Source organism: Symphodus melops (genome assembly GCF_947650265.1).
Source record: "Symphodus melops genome assembly, chromosome: 7".
In the NCBI taxonomy this organism is placed as follows: Eukaryota; Metazoa; Chordata; class Actinopteri; order Labriformes; family Labridae; genus Symphodus; species Symphodus melops.
In genome coordinates this window covers 5,607,157-5,619,938 of record NC_136697.1, presented here as the reverse complement: position 1 = coordinate 5,619,938, position 12,782 = coordinate 5,607,157, and the positions used below count along the sequence as shown (strand labels likewise).

The window sequence follows — 12,782 nt, the reverse complement described above, 5'->3', positions numbered from 1 at the left end:
TAGACCCTACCCTAACCCTATACATACACTATTTATGTCTTACCAGTAACAAAGATCTCCTGAGGCCAACCTCCTCATTGTTTCATCCATCCATACATTTTCTTCCGCTTCTTTCCGATGTCGGGTCGCGGTGGCTACAGGGGCAGTAAATCGACCCAGACTTCCTTCTCCCTCGCAGCAACGTTTTCCAGCTACTCCTGGGGGAATCCCAGGCCAGACAGGATGTACAGTTTATTCTGGGTTTGTCCCAGGTCTCCTCCCTGTTGGAAGGTGCCTGGAAAACCTCTAAAGGGGAGGCATCCTTAACAGATACCCAAACCACCTCAACTGGCTCCTTTTAACGTGCGTTTAATGTCTCACCCTTCACTCCAACGCACCACGGCAAACTTCGCCTCGATGACTTCTGAAGTACTCCAATGAATCGTTGGTAATTTATCCACGCGACACATCTGTTGAAAAGCACTTTTTACACTCATGATGTCTGCATTTAAAGTTCAATTTAAAGAATTTTAACATTCTTGTGTGTGTTTTGACAAAACGGGGGAAAAAAGTACAGTAGTGTGACCGTCGTCTGTTAGAAACTGTGCATCATCAGGAGAGTGTAGCTCTCTGTCTTATCAATGACGTGCTGTGATAATAATAAGCTATATTCCCTTCATCCCAGAGTGCACCGTGATGGTTTAGGTCGTGGTATTTGTCAATTATTTAACCCTGTACAGAAAGCGTGAATGTGAGTTTGACTGAAGGTCATGTTAATGCCGTGCTCGCCTGGACTGAACAGAAGAAGAACGTAAGAACACCCGGTTCTCCAGTCAATCACAGGGCTGACATATAGACACTGACAACGAGCCACACTCACACATAAAGTAAAGGATTACTCCAATACAGTGCGTGTCATCATGGGAAATAATCCAGGAGATGAGAGAAGTGCCCCCGTTTGACTAACGATCTAAATGAATCCATAACAATCACAAAGTGTCTTCCTATATGGAAACTTTTTATGAAGCTTTAAATAGCTATACATCAAACAGACACTTCATTATGGACCAGACCGGCGTGCAGCAGCGGCGAGAGCAATACACCATTATTAATACACACTATAAATGGATTTTAGGAAGAACTAAAATAATGGCTCGCTCACGTGAACACGGTCAAGATAAACAACCAATCATGGAGAGGTTCAGAGGATTTAGGATGAAGAGAGTTCATCACCTCGTCAGCGGTCTCCTTACTGGGAGAACTGCAGGATGTTGAGAGAGTTAACAAAAGGAGATGAAACATTAGTTAAAAAATGACAGGTGAGTTGGATGACAGTTCTTGTGCTGAATATGATATACATTATGTAAGAAGGACATACTTTAGAAAACTAAAGTATTGCTGTAAATAACGTGCTGAGAGCTTCCTGACCAAGGGTCAGGTCTGGCCCTTCTGTAGTGGATCTAACGTGATGGAGCCACAGCCGTGATCGTGCTTTATGCTTTGGATATCATGTCACCTTGTAATCATTGATGCACTAAACTAATCATCGGGTGAACATGAAAACATGAACACTGAGTTGAGAGAACACACTCCCCAAAGATTGAAAATGTTTATTAAATGGTGTCTTCAATCTGAGATTAAGTTTCCATAGTAGATTACTGGGTAACTATGAGAGTCTGACCTATGAATCTACAGGTAGGTCATTCAATGTCAGGTCACCAGGTCCAATTGAGCTACTTTTTAAGTGCGGCTTTTTTTTTTTTGTGTGTGTTTCTGGGATGTAAATGAATAATAACAATCAATAAAATAAAACTAGTTGTAAACTTGACAGGGCAGCTGTGGATCAGATCCCCAGCTCCTGCATCAGCATGTCAAATCCTTGAGCAAGACACTCGACCCCGAATTGCTCCCACTGCTTTGATTGCGCTGTATGAATGTGTATTAAGTATAGTGTGTTGAATTTCCCTCGGGATCAATAAAGTATCTATCTATCTATCTATCTATCTATCTATCTATCTATCTATCTATCTATCTATCTATCTATCTATCTATCTATCTATCTATCTATCTATCTATCTATCTATCTATCTATCTATCTATCTATCTATCTATCTATCTATCTATCTATCTATCTATCTATCTAATGGGATTAGTTACATCTAGTGGTCTCTTCACACAGCAGCTCCTACCATCAGTGTGAGTGTGTAGGCGTGACCTCCAGTGTAAAAGAGTTCTCAGAATACTAGAAAAACAATAAACAATTAAGCTCAAGTCCATTTCACATTTAACTAAAAAATCCAACCAAATTGAGAAAAAGGTACACATGGATGTGTCCTACAATGAAATACACACAGACACACTGTCCTGTCTGGCTCTGCTCCAGCTTTCTGCCTCTTACAGGAAGTTTGTTCTGTCCACTGTGACTTCACCAAATGTTGCTTAGTGCTCACGATGAGTTAATGTTGGGTCTTTGCGGATTGTGTGACAATAAGTTCTTTCACCTGATCTTTTTGTAAAGTGTCGTCAGATAACATTTGTTATGAATTGGCGTTTTAATAAAGATTGATGTGGATAAAAGAAAAAAAAAAGACGAGCCAACGTGTGACTGATTTTCTCACCTGCTGGTCAATGTTTCCTTCATTTTCTCCACAACAGAAAGTTCATTGTGTTGTGCAGAAAATCATCACTTTAAAACACAGTGGATAAAAAAGAACATGTACTTCAAAAGTAAAAGACGTTTTTGTGTGTATGTGTGTGTGTGTGTGTGCGTGTGTGTGGTCAGGGTGATATCTCTGACCTGTGGAACTCATATCTCAAAACTAAAAGAGGATGTCTCAGTCAAGGTCAGGGTCAGATCCCTGCGCTCGCTCTTTTGATGGTTCCTCGTCCGATGACTCACTCATCATTTCTTCCTCTGGCCTCCGTGACATGCCGGCAGGTTGGTCCATGGAAACAGGATGATTCATCATCACTGTGTGCAGGAGTGGGCAGTGGAGCTGTCCGTGCTTCAGATCTTTCTGTTTGACTTAAGATGCCAACAAACTGCGATGTTTGTGAGCTTATAAGTTTATTGAGAGCTGGACATGGAACTCATGTTGGGTACGACCTGCATGAACACTGCCATGAGCTACCTTTAATAATCGGAGGCTGAGAGGCTAGTCAATACGCAGCAGTGATTAGCATCTTCAGAGAGCGTCAACCAGATTGAGCTGCGTTTTCCCAGCTGTCATGGCGGTCAGCAGAAAGCGAGCTCTTGCCATAGTGTGTATTATTAAATGTGCAACAGTGACCAGAATCTGCTGTTTCTGCTCATATGGGATGACATGCGGAAAAGGAGGCTCAAGTCAAGTAAGGACAAACCATCCTCATAGGTGAAAGCATGTGTAACCCACTCCTGAGTAATACACGTCTTTCTAGGTTCGGGAGGAGAAGTCGTGGACATAATAAACATAACCACACACAGAGACAGTTTTAGGAACAGTAGCTTTGTATACTGAAAGTGTATACGATTAAATTAGCTATTTTACAAATACACAAATGGAAATATCAACTGGGCCCTTTAAAAGAAAACAAATTGTCCTTCTTTGTTTTTTTGTGTCTTTTGGAATAAGTCTGCTGGTACCAATCCAGATGACTGGAACAATCCTATCACATGCAGATAGTTCATCCAACTGGTTTCACTGGATATGTCGATCTGTTTTTGGAAATCAACTGGGAGGCTCACCATCAACTGGATCGTTGAATCTTCTCCACTGGATCTTCTCACTCATTTGTTTATCTATATTATGTTTACCTATATTAATTAGGTGATCACAGAATCACATTCAATCAATTGAATGGCTTTGTACAGCAACAACTTAACAGCTAGCTTACTGAGACATGTGAAGTGCAGTCTTTATAAGATCACACACACTCTTCACGCAGTTTTGTGGCTTCTGCAGGAAATCAGAAGAATTCAGAAGCCACACAGGCCCGTTGTGCGTTCCTGTCCAGCCCGCGCGATGCCAATCATAAATCAAATATATATACTGTATATTTATGCCGTGCATGCAATACAACTCAGACACTTTTATTTTGAAAGACGCTACGTTTGTATTACTTCAGTATGGACGCACACAGACCGCGTGTGAGTGAAGGTAAACGGCGTCACTAGCATAGCTGCAAACCCAACAAGGGGTGTTTACAAAACGCTACACAGCCAGAGATACAGCCGTCAGGACAAGTTGGCAGAAACAGTAAGAAGGGGAGTTTATGAAGGAGTGTTTATTGGACCCTGTTGCACTGATGGAGAAAAAGGAGCACCTGACAACGTGTCACTCTCCGGACGCACTGTGACAAGGCAGGTCGAGGAAAACGCTGCAAACTTGGAGCTTCAGCTGAAGGACAGAGCGGCTGACTATGATTATAATAATGTTCAGGAGATGCGTGTCCTCTTTGGATCTAACTACATATGTGAACAGACATTCTCAGTGATGAAGTTCAACAAATCCAAACACAGATCTCTATCAGTGATGAGCACCTCTCAGCTGTCATTCACATAGAGCCACCTCAGACATTCAGACACATTTAAATGTCCATGCTGAAGCCCAAGATAGAATCAGAATCAGCTTTATTGGCCAGGTATGTTTAACAAAAAGAGAATTTATTTTTGGTACACTGTGCTCTCTGTGTACAATGTACACATTAATAACAATTAACTAAAAATATCAACTGGTAATTAAAGACTAATGTGTACAAGACTAAAGACAAAGAGACTGGATGAAGATAGACTGGATGTGAATAAATGAGATGAACAACATTCAAAGTTATTGTTTGGACTTGTTAAAAGGTTGTTCTTTGCTTGTAAAGATAACTAAGTTAAAAATAAATTGCACTAAATTTAACTTTTTTTTGTTTATTACTTCTATAGTAGTATTTTCTTATTTGACCTGTACACCACAATTTAACAAATCCTATTTCTACAAATATTTGTAGACTATTTTCGGATTGCCAGTACCAGCTATTCAAAATATATAATTTAGTATTTTACAGTGTCATGGTTTAGTGTTCTGTTTGTTTCCCTTGTATATTTCATAGTCTTGTGTTACGTTAGTCTTCAGTCTGTTTCTCTGTGTCCTCATACGTTGCCTGTAAGTTTATTTCCTGTTTTGTGTTTTAAGTCTAGTCTTTAGTGTTTCCTGTTTTATTTTGTAATATCTGGTTTTGGTGGTGGTGTCAGTGTTGGGTTTTACTTTGTACTTGTCCTCAGTGTTCTGGTCTTGTGTTTCCCGCCTGTGTGATTACCCTGATTGTCCTCACCTGTCTCATTAATCTCACCTGTGTCCAATTACCCCAGTCTATTTAGTCTCTGTGTTTTTCCTCAGTCCCTTGTCGGTTCATTGTTTAAGGTAGTTGTCTTTTGTTAGTGTGGTTTGTCATTTGTCGCATGTACCTGTGCTATGATTCTATCTATTTTGGATTTAGTTTCAAGTAAGTTTTTGTTCCGTGTTTTTGCCTTTTTGATTTTGCCTCGTTTAAATAAATCTTTTGTTCCTGCAGTTGGGTCTCCCTCCCTTGTATTCTGCCTGCTACTCCGTGACTGAATGATCCGACCACAAATGGACCCAACGGAAGATTTGGACAAGATGGATCCTTATTCTAAGGTACTTTATTTTCAAAATATTTTTCTCTCGCTCAGGAGCACTGCTACGTCAGAGCAGTCTCCCTGGACTGGCACACGCTTGGCCATTTTGCCTGGCAGCCGTGGAGGCTCTAAAAGGAGAGGTAGCCAGCATGCTTCCCGGTTGCCCAGTGCCCCTGTGACTCTGCCCTTGTGCTCCCTGGATCCTCAGTCTCTCCTGTATCTGTTCCAGCAAGGCGCCGTCTGCCATCTGTTTCGGCAGAACGCTGTCTGCGTCCTGTCCCCGTTCCTGCTGAACGCTGTCGGCGTCAAGTTGAGGTTCTCTTGGCAGTCGGGCCGATGTCCGATGACGTCCCCTCGTCGGTCCGGCCAACACCTGACGTCTCCTTCTCTGTGGTCCGGCCAACACCTGACGTCTCCTTCTCTGTGGTCCGGCCAACACCTGACGTCTCCTTCTCTGTGGTCCAGCCGATGCCTGACGTCTTCTCCTCTGCGGTTCGGCTGACACCTGATGTTCCCTCGTCGGTGGTCTGGCTGGCTCCTGGGCCCTTGGGAAAGGTCATGCCCTTTGCTGGTCGGTCACAGGGCCGTCAACCTGAACACCCCCATGTCTGCTCGGCCTCCTGGCTGCCCACCTGAACTGCCTTCAGCCTATTTGCCTGAAGGTCCTTTTGTTGGTGTGGTTTGTCGCCTGTGCTATGATTCTATCTGTACCTCGGTTTTGGATACACTTTGTTCCTCGTTTTGTATTTAGTTTTCAAGTAAGTTTTTGTTTGTGTTTTTGCCATTTTGAGTTTGCCTTGTTTGCCTCTTTTGTTCCTGCAATTGGGGCCTGCCTCCCCCGTATTCTGCCTGCTCCTCCGTGACAAGAACGTTGAGCAGAGTTCAAATTATCGTTGGTGCGGCCCTCTGACAAAATTTTGGTTTCTCATGTGGCCCCTGTTCAAGGGGTTAAATGAAACCGCCAATCAGCAAGAATGGCTGTTTGGAGGCTCACATGCTGGACGCACCACAAACACCTGCACAGTTGGACCCATGGCAGACGATGTGTCAGGGCCCCAGGACTCAAGGAAGCATCACTAGTGAGGGCGAGAGAACTGAGATGTCCCTTTAATAAGAGACGCACAGTAAGCAATCATAAATCATGACCTGTGACATACTGATGCTGTGGAAAGCGCCATTATTCAGAACTTAGCATCTGAACATGTTGTGTTTCTACCCCCACTAAATGTTTTAAACCCGGTCTTTATTTGCTCGACTGTTAAGTCATGCAAACAAATGTTGAAGTAGCTGATCGCCTGCAGGAACGCATCGCGAGGGCCAAAGATAACTCACGACAAGGAGATTAAAGTCATCTGTTAACACTTCTTGCATTCTGTCAGGAAAAGCTTCCCCAAAGGTCACAACAAAAATGAAGTTATTATGTACAGCACTGGCACATACACAGTGAGTGCTTCAGGTCCATTAAATAAACGGGTCAGAAAAAACAGCATTACTGCTAAATCAATAAAACTGTCGACACAAATCTCACTGACCCTAATTTAGGATCATTATTGACATTTTTCTTTCCCAACAGACAGCAAGAAATCCTCACCCTGGTTTTTAACCATCCCTCTCCACTTTGCACCAATCAGAGCAGAAAATTGAATCTGAATAAAATGTAAATGAATAACTCGGCCAGTATCTGTCACAGCAGCACACATGAATGTGCTCCAGTAGATTGAAATAGAAAGGCATCAGAAAATTACAAAAAAAAAAAGCAAGGAAGAAAACATGTTTGTTCCTGTCTCTCCTGCCTGTGATGTGAGCGTTAAGCTGTCAGTGAGGGGGTTTAAGAAGGGAGAGGATAAAGGCAACTCTAAGCTTATTAAAACACGAAGGTATTGAATAGCCAGATTATGAGAAACCCCTCCCTAATTTCACGAGCAAAGCAGAAACAGTGCCGTCAGTGCAGACCAGATATGCAGCAAACCGGTTTTAAGCTTCTATCATCATTTAGCAGGCCACTTTTCCATTTTCATTATCTTCTTCACACCAGTTAGAGGGGAGAGGAATATTCCCAAGGCATCTTTTCTTCACCCTCTTAACTCAGCTTGGTCCATGTATGTCTCACTCGTTTATAACCCTCCGTCTCTTCTGTGTCTCAACATCTGGATCAGAGGGTTCGGCAGCGAGCAGCAGGCGGTGCGTCACTGTCGCTCTGTTTGTGACTGAAGGGCAGAGATGAGAGCGGCCGCGGCGACACAGACCGATAATTGCTGCAAACTTTTTTCACTTTGTGGTAAAGTCGCGGCTCCGGGGCGCCCGCTGTTCTATCAATCATGGCTGCTGGTGTGATTCTCTTTGCACTGTGGAAACTACGATGACCTTTAAATGTGCACTGTTGTTTCATATAGGAAGATGATGAATAGACATAAAGATTCTTAAAGGCTGGGTTGGACATTTTTTTTAAACCAGCATGATTTTGTAAATAGCATTCCCTCAGTGCTCCGTCTACACCCAACCCCTCCTCTCTGTGCTGCCACGCCCCCTCACTTACTATTACTATTGGTCCAGAAGCAGAGCTCAGCTCATCGCTCACATTGTGTAGACACTCTGGCGTCTCGTGTCTTATTCAGCGTTAAGTCAACTCACTGTATGAACTCCACTGTTTTGAGTGTGGGCTTGTGCACTAAGAGGTAAAGAACGAGCAGGGAGGCGTGTGATTGGTTCATCAGATTGGGATCTCGTGGCAGACATTGGTCAAAGTTTTTACAGGCTTACAACTGCTGCATATGATGGATTTTTCTTTGTTCCCTTTTCAAAGAACATGAGTATTCATTTCTGTCAGGACCTAAAGACAATTTCAATTTAAAGAAAGTTTATTTGTTTTTTTTTATTTTTTATTTCTAGGCGCCTACATCCTGACCCCTGATTGCCTATGCCACCACAGTGTTTGTCAACCTACAGTTTTTATCACATTATTAAACCGTTCAAAATGTTACATTTTCCTTTAGTTGTGCCTCAGGAGACATTTGGGGTTCCTCCTATAGTACATAAGCTTCATAATGTTTGGATGCTGAATCCATGATCATAATAGAGTGTGGCACCTGAGCTTGTGTACATCTCTCCAACCTGTCCTGGTCCTTCTCAATAAATCTTTTTATGGGCCAGAGACCGACTAAAAGCTGACATTTTTATAATCATAGTTTTAAACACGGATTGAAACACCTCAAACATGGACAGTTTTTTAAACTAGTCCTCCGGGCTGTTGAGTGTTTCTAAGCAGTGATCTATCAGTGTGAGTGTACCTGCAGCCTATACTGATCTGTGGTTCTCTGACTCTGCCTGTGTTGTTGTGACTGCTGCCAAGTCTGCAAAGCATCTGTGTTTTTGACCCGCCGCCATGTTTCGATAATTTGCTAATACTGTCGCCGAACCTGCTGCTTCATGGACTTCGCCTCGTCAGCTGCTACACCGTACCGTTTCTCTGTGTCGAACTTTTGTGTGTGAGCGTGTCTGTCTGCTTTAGTCCAGCTCCACACTCTTCTGTTTCTGTGCATGGCCTGACTGAGAGCTCAGAAGTGATTGGGGTCGGAGGTGTCACACAGACTTTCTTCAGCAAAGAACATGATAGACTTAAAAGCAGTCAAATAATAAATAATAAAACACAGATCCCGCGGCAGGCCATAATTATGTATTTAAAAAAAGGCAGACTGTTAATCCTCTGTTACACCTGAGCTTCTGAATACATTTACATATTGGCATTGCCACAAGGTGGGTGTGTGTGTGTGTTTGTTTAAGTCAGGAGGGAATGGTGTTTCTCCCCCAGAGTTAAATAGTCGAGGTAATGCGTTTGGCTCAAAGCACTGCTTGTGTTTATTTGTTTTCCTTTTTTTCCACTTCAGACTGGCCCATTGTGATGCACCACACTCTCGGTATTTGGCCGGAGGATCGTGTGGACACACCTGTGCTATCCTCCCGAAATAAGCTGCTGCCAGCTGCTCTTTAGAACCCAGAAATCTGCAGTGATGGGAACCTGACACTTCCACCGTCTCAGCTGGTGAAATGAAACACACCTTAAGCACAATTTAATACTCTATATGTCAGCTTTAGGAAAAATCTTGTGAAGCATTTGAGAAGTCTTGTTTCAGTCAAATGGAAACACTGTAGTGGTACATGATCCTGACAGTGTGTTTGTAAGTGTAAAGCAGAGAACAGGTGTGCATGTGTGTGCAAGCTCATGCTGTGGCTGTGTGGGTGCTGTCTGGACTCAAGCATCTGGTAATCGGGCGCATGCACCTGTGTCACTGCTTGTGTTCTTGTTAAACCGTTCATCCAGATGTTTCTCTCACTACACGTATCATCATAAGCTGCCAGATGTGTTTGCAGTTTGTCAGCAGATGTTACTTCAAAGAGTGGTACTGAAAGCTGCAGATGATGTGAAGGAGGATGGTTTTACCTGCAGCACAATGTCATTTTTTTTTAAACCTTTGTTCCTAATTTTTTTTAATCAGCAGAACTCTTTGACTGCACTCTAAGCTTCATCTTCTCTTTTTTTTAAGGAATTTCTCAAATTCAGCACAGGGTTGAGAAGTTTCCAAACACACCTTCCAACTTGCTGACAGTAGCGGTTCCTGCACTTTTCTTTTCATTGGAAAATTACACTTTGAAGATTCCAGTTCCAGCTCGTATCAAAAGGTTCTCTACTGGGAACTGGCCAAAAGTCACAATTATGTATTGAGGTGTTTTTGGAGAGAGTACTCGACTGTTGGCTTGGGCAGGTTTTCACAGTCTCAGCAGCCCCTCAGCTCATCAACATTTTATTATTGCCTTCAGGACTCGAAGTTAAAGGAACGCTTTTTGTCAATAGCTCAGCTGGTAAACTCTCTGAATGCTGTGAAGCTTGAAGTGTTATACTGCCGACATGTGCTCCTCGGAAATATTGAACACATGAAGGACCTGAAGGAAGTTTTAAATCACGAGTTTGCAAATTGGGACATTTGATGATGCTTGAGGTGCAGAGTCATGACATTTCACAAAAAATGGCAGAAGGCTTTGAAACCGAGTCAATGATTGGAACAGGGACACGCGCACAGAGAGCTAACAATTCTCATTTAGCTAACTCGCTCAGCCAATTTATGATCATGAATCGCGTGGTTATTTAAGCTTATTAATCAACTACAGACCTGCTGGGAATGCTATGTTCTTTTTCTGTCGCTGAAGCTAATGCTAGCTTCACGTGCTGGACAATCTAGTAAAGCACCTAAAGGTGGAGTCAGTAGCATTTATTGTTGGAAATTGTGATCAAAACATTCAAACTGTGCCGCTCCTCCCAGGCTCATTGCCATCGACTATTGTAGCTGCAGGACGTATTGACTACTTTGACTGCTTGTACCTTCACTAACACAAGCTAACCACCGGTGTTTGTCACCTGCCTGTCCAATAGAAAGCAGACAAGGTTCATCCTCATTTCAGAACTAGCTTTATTCTCTCTGCGTTTCGCCTTACTGTGAAAATATTTTCTCTTTGTCACTTTGTCCTTGAATCCCGTCCAGTCGTTGAATTGAATCCTCTTCTTCTTTATTTTTAAGATTTATTTTGGGGTTTTTGTGCCTTTATTGCAGAGATAGGACAGTGGATAGAGATGGAAATCAGGGACAGATAGTGGGGAGTGATATGCGGGAAAGGAGCCACAGGCCAGACTTGAACCCAGGCCGCCCTCGTTGAGGACTATAGCCTCTATATGGGACACGCACAGGAAACAGACCAGCTCTACTGCCATCAACGTCTCGTGTCAACCAAATCAAAGCAAAACATTGAAATCCAGAGGACAGGGTTGTGCAGATAAAGTCAGCACCACGTATGTATGGAGACCCAGAAGTGATGATTGAGCGCCCTTTTGTTTAAGTCTGTATTTTACATTTTAGGATTGTTGGGGATTTTCGGGGGTTCTTAGACTGGCTCATCAAGCAGTGTGTGTGTGTGTGTGTGTGTGTGTGTGTGTGTGTGTGTGTGTGTGTGTGTGTGTGTGTGTGTGTGTGTGTGTGTGTGTGTGTGTGTGTGTGTGTGTGTGTGTGTGTGTGTGTGTGTGTGTGTGTGTGTGTGAGGATGTAACATTTAGTTGTCGAATTAAATTTAATAATTAAGTTTACTTAATTATTAAAATAAATCAATAATTATTATTAAACTTAGTTTAATAAACCTCGGGGCACCACCCTGTAAACAGGGAACAACCAAAATATTACAAATATCAGTCTCAAATTATTTAATTAAATACGAATATCATTAATAATTAATAATCTGTATTTAATTGAAGGTGTGAAATCCGAACACAAAGCCCTTTCACCCAGCCTAAGTCACAATGTGAACACACAGTAATCACAAACAACTGCTCTTTAAATTATAACAGAATTTATTTAACAAAGAAACATCAAGTTAATCAATGAAACTCAATCAAACAACAACTATTATAAACTAAACTACAGAGACAAACAAAAACAAACAAGCGTGGCACGTGTGTGTGTGTGTGTGTGTGTTTCTGTGAGAGTGAGTGAGAGAGAGAGAGAGAGAGGGGGCGAGAGAGGGGAAGAGATCAACAATGGCGGCGCGACCACGCGTGGTCACGTGATGGCGGACACAGAATGCCTAGAGACAGAGTCAAACTCTGTCTCTACCTGATCTATGTTTCTGCAGCGTCTGGAAAGCCACAGATATCTATGTGTGTGCGTCTGCCGAAAGGTGCGTGTGTGCGTAAAGGGAGAGAGCGAGAGAGAAAAGAGCGCACCTCAGAAGCTCAATCTCAGCCTGGAGCTCACGCACAACTCAGTGCATAGTTAACTTCACGTACCAGAAGCCAGTGGCCGGATTTGTATCAGACGGCGTTCACACTAGTCTTTCTGATAATGAGTCTATTACCCGGTAATGACGCGAGAGTTCACAGAGAAATACACGGGACGTAGCGTCACAAATAAAGAAAACAAAAGAGATTTTACTCTGGTAAAACCTAAGACACAGCGGTCAAACACCAAGCAAATATTATCACCGTTTCACAATAATAACTCAGTTATTAAACACACTCTCTATATCTAACTGACCAGACCTAGCTAAGCCTCACTTGTAACCGTTTGTCCACGGTTGATGAAGGAAGAAAAGAGGTTCTGGCGCGGCCTTTCTGCAGTTGTTTGGAGATGGCGGTGCGTGT

General features: G+C 42.7%; 1 long non-coding RNA gene across 1 annotated transcript; it reads left to right on the top strand.

Moving 5' to 3' along the window:
• Positions 1-5,365: 5,365 nt before the first annotated feature.
• Positions 5,366-11,116, top strand: LOC306826147. The gene is made up of 3 exons (XR_013779372.1): positions 5,366-5,448; positions 5,518-5,621; positions 9,487-11,116. It is a non-coding gene; the product is annotated as an uncharacterized lncRNA (long non-coding RNA).
• The last annotated feature ends 1,666 nt before the right edge of the window (positions 11,117-12,782 follow it).